Here is a 4,772-nt window from a genome sequence, read left to right on the forward strand (position 1 = left end):
AAACACACACACACACACACACACACACACACACACACACATATATATATATATATAGTTTTTTTTTTTTTTTTTTTTGAAATGAGTGGTTGAAAAAGAAGGAAAAGTTTTCGATTTACGTGTAATATTATTTTATGAAAGATTGTGTGCTTAAAAATAGGGGAGAGAAAAATGAAATGAAATGAAAATTATTGGGGCCAAACGGGGTGAATCTATCGATTTGGTTTAACAAGCTTAGACCTGATTGGCACTTGAACGTCCACTAATAATACTTTAATTTTGTCTTCCATAGCTTTCTTGGAATTACAAGCACTAGATTCAGAAAACTTCCAAATAATAGTTAGCCAGATCTGGCGCAACATCTATGGCGGAAGACAAAGCCATCACAAGTTGCCTCAGTTCCATTTATACTGAAAATTGAAGCGCAGCTCTTCGTATTAAAATTTCATTTACATTTTGTCCAGTACAATATGCTAACTAAATCATCACAAAACATGGTATTTACATGTAGTAAAATTCAAAATTGTTGAAAATAAGGCCGTAAAAGACAATAATTTTGTGGTGAAATATGTCTCGAAAGATAAATAATTTGTATTTGAGTAATAACTTGTGCAGTGTGGGTTAATGTTGCTTCTACTATGCACGATAATTTTCTCGGGGCCCTAGTTGGTGTCAGTGCGTGTGCCGTTACGGTTTTGCCCGCCAAGAAAAACCACAGAGTCCAACACATTTTAAAAGTAAAAAACCAAAAAAATTTGTCAATATATACATGTTAATATCAAGGCATAAAGAAAGGACAAGCGTGAAACACACTCTGATGAAATCTCTTCATTTATCTCTCTGTTTTTGAGAACTGAGTTCTTCATTCCTATTCAGATTCGGCGAGAGACGCAGAAAAATAGCCATATTGAGAGAGAGGTTGAAAAATGAAAATGGGGTTTGGGTTTCTTATTTTTTTTCTGTTTTGAAGAATGAAGAGAGAAGATGGCAATAGAGCAATATCCAGATTCTGGTTCTTCTTTGTTTGATGCACTTTACTGTGAAGAAGAAGAAGAAGAAAAATGGGGTGAAGTTGAAGAAGCAGAAGAAAAAGAGAGTGAAATTGTTTTCAATAATCATTTTAATGGCAAAAAAATTTCTGTTTTCTCGGTGCTGTTAACGGAACAAGATCTGTTCCCGGATGATGACGAACTTCAATCTCTGTTCTGCAAAGAAAAGGAAACCTTTTCTGAATCAACCAATTTTGTTGAAATCGAATTTTCTGCGTGTCTTGCTCGAAAACAGGCTGTGGAATGGATCTTAAAAGTGAATGCTCATTACGGATTTTCAGCATTAACTGCTATTCTTGCAGTTAATTATCTTGACAGATTTCTTTACAGCCTTCATTTTCAGAAAGATAAGCCATGGGTGATTCAACTTGCAGCTGTTACTTGTCTTTCTTTGGCTGCAAAGGTCGAAGAAACCCATGTTCCTCTCCTCTTAGACCTTCAAGTATGTTTTCGACTCTCCATTCCGGTCTAGTACTGTATATAAAACACAAACTCAAAGATCTTCTCTTGCTTTTTTTTCTTTTTCTTTTTTTTTTGGATTTGAATTTGTTAATCTTGATCAACAGGTGGAGAGTACAAATTATATGTTCGAGCCGAAAACTATTCAAAGAATGGAACTTTTGGTGCTTTCTGCACTCAAATGGAGGATGAATCCAGTGACCCCTCTTTCATTTCTTAATCATATAATAAGAAGGCTTGGCATAAAATCCTATATTCACTTTGAGTTTCTAAGGAAATATGAAAATCTCCTCCTCTCTATTATGCCTGGTAAGCATACAAGTTCCAGATATATAATTAATTATTACATCATTTTTTTATTACAAAATAATTTACGTTTGATTTGTTGACTGTTCAGATTCAAGATTCGCACGTTATTTGCCTTCTGTTGTTGCTACTGCAACCATGCTTCGAGTTATCCATCAAATTGAACCTTGCACTGCCACTGACTGTGAAAACCAGCTTCTTGGGATTTTCAAAATAAACATGGTCCGTATTTTTCGTCTTTTAATGATACCCTTTTTGTTATTTTTTCGTTCTATGCTCTGTTTTCAATTTTTTAAACTATTTTATTTCCGCAGGAGCAAGTGAATGATTGCTGTGAGCTTATTTCAGAGACATCAAAGACTGGTTCAAGTAGATTTTGTGAAGTTCCAAGCAGTCCAAATGGTGTAATGGATGGATTATTCTTCAGTTCCGATAGCTCAAACGATTCGTGGGGAGTGACATCGTGCATTTCTTCTTCTTCTTCTTCTTCTTCTTCTTCTTCTTCTTCGTCGAGTCATCAGCCACTGTTGAAGAAAAGAAGGGTGTTGAAGAGCAGCAAAAGAAACTGCTATCACTGAGCAGAGTTTTTGTTGATGCTGTTTGGAGCCCTCGTTAACTACTATCTGAAGAAGCTTAATAATAATATCTATATTCACTTTGTATTAAATTGGCTTTCATTTATTATCTCTGCCATTCTGCGTAAGAAAAAACAGAGAGAGTTGGTATTGGCAGAAAAACTTGGCAGTTTACGGAGAGGGAGAGAAGCGAATGTAATGAAGAATGTATCTATCTATAAGGATAAGTCTGTATTATTACAAGCATTTATGTTTAGTCCCAATTTGATTTACAGTTATTATCAAATTTTCGATTACACATTTCATCGAGTTTCGTCGAAATCATATATATATAATTTTTAACAAAATCAATCAGGGCTTGTCTAGATTATTTTTAGTTGTTTGAAATTCAAAATCCTTCGAGGCTTTGAAAAGGAGGGGTTTGGTTTGCATGTGAAGGGAAAAACAGTGGTTGTCGGCCATTGGGTTTGACTTAAAAAGATTTTTGTAAAATTACGAATCAGACGGACCAAACATATTACCTAAGAAGTGCTGTTACACTTACAGACAGACCCGTGTCAGATCTTTCACATGATTGGCCCTGACGGTTTTTTCTTTTTTTTTTTTCCTCATATGGGACCGACCAGGGGTCGGTAAAACCCCTGTAGGAGCAATTTCCTTACTTAAATGACAATACTCCTTAAGTTACAATTAAACTCCAGTTTTGCCCTCATTAAATTTCAATCAATTACATTCCATTTTTCTTTTTTCTATTTTCAATCAGAAAATCTTCTATAAAATAATATTACACGTAAATTAAAAAAATTTACTTCACTCATTTTTTTTTAAAAAAAAATACTATTCCACCCATTTTTATTTTCAGAAAATGGGGGCTAAGATTTAGTCCACTCCCACTTTTTAGTATGTACTTCGTAAAAGTGATATTTCTGAAATATGTGTAATTAAAAAGTAAAGAATAATTTCCAGGTTAATTACAAAATTATCTTATTGAAAAAAGTATTGCTAGAAAAGAGTTTGAAAAAAATGAATATTAAAAAATTGGGGTTCAAATAGGGGGCTTATTTTCAATGCGTCACTATTTGAAAGGGATTAAAATCGAATTTTTAGTAAATTTTTATAAAATTTAATGAAATGCGGGATTAAAAAGTAATGAGATCCATGAAATATTTGGTTGAAATTAATTGTTAACTTTAATTTAGATTAAAATCAAAATTATAATCCATACCAAACGAAGACTCAAAGAAATTGTGTTGAAAGTAAATTATGCAACTTGCCGTTACGAAAGATCATCATCTGTTTATGTGGCAATGGAATAATGTCATGTTGCCTATTGAGTCAAAATATACCTCAACTTTATTAAACAATGTTATCATAGCCTTTATGCAATATAGATTGAAGATTATCGTCAGTACATTACTCATCGACTAATTTATATACAATTGTTATAATACTTAACATACTCGTATGAAGTAATGTTATTCAACATAATCGAATATGACTAGTAATAATGGTATATGTGGCAATGAGAACATTGTCACGTTATTATATATATATATAGTAATCAATTTATTTTAGAATAATGCTTGGAGCAGTCTTGCTTAAACGTTCATTTGGTTTCAAGCAAATAGATAAATATCTAGAATCTTTTGTAACTGATGCAAATGTAGTTTACAAAATGTTAAAAATTTTTGTGAGACAAGATTTCCTTCGTTGACGCATCGTGCTCTTTGTTAGTAGGGTAGTAGTTGATTAGGACAATTGCTATTTTGTCAATTCTTATATGTTTCAATGATTCACATTTTCGGAGAAATCAATTGTGTCGATCGAGTCCCACAAACGTAATTGAGCTGCCTAAGTGGTTGATCAAATGATTTGTATAAACTCAACTAAAGGTATGGTTTCTTGGTCAATTTAGTTGTCTAGTCAAAATTAATGAAGCATTCATGTTTAATTGACAGAAAATAGTTGATTGATAAACTAGTTAAGCGACATGATCAATTGTGGCTTGAGTTGACTGATCGATAAATATTCAAGTTTTTTTCGGAGAAATCAATTGTGCCGATCGACTCCCACAAAAGTAATTGAGTTGCCTAAGTGGTTGATTAAATTATTTGTATAAACTTAACTAAAGGTGATGGTTTCTTGGTAAATTTAGTTGTCTAGTAAAAATAAATGAAGCATTCATGTTTACTTGACAGAAAATAGTTGATTGATAAACTGGTTAAGCAACACGATCAATTGTAGCTTGAGTTGACTGATCGATAAATATTCTTTTGATTAGTCTAAACGTACTAGTGTGTTTTTATCTCGTCCATGTGCTTAATCATGTAATTTCTTCACGTAATCTATTTCACATGTTTGATGAGAAGCACACAAATGTCGA

The 4,772-nt window shown here is 32.8% G+C and overlaps 1 pseudogene; it reads left to right on the forward strand.

Annotated features, from left to right (window-relative positions):
- Nucleotides 1–773: 773 nt before the first annotated feature.
- On the forward strand, nt 774–2,661 carry LOC111410629 (annotated as a pseudogene).
- The last annotated feature ends 2,111 nt before the right edge of the window (nt 2,662–4,772 follow it).

Source organism: Olea europaea, chromosome 15 (genome assembly GCF_002742605.1).
Source record: "Olea europaea var. sylvestris chromosome 15, O_europaea_v1, whole genome shotgun sequence".
Taxonomy (NCBI): Eukaryota; Viridiplantae; Streptophyta; class Magnoliopsida; order Lamiales; family Oleaceae; genus Olea; species Olea europaea.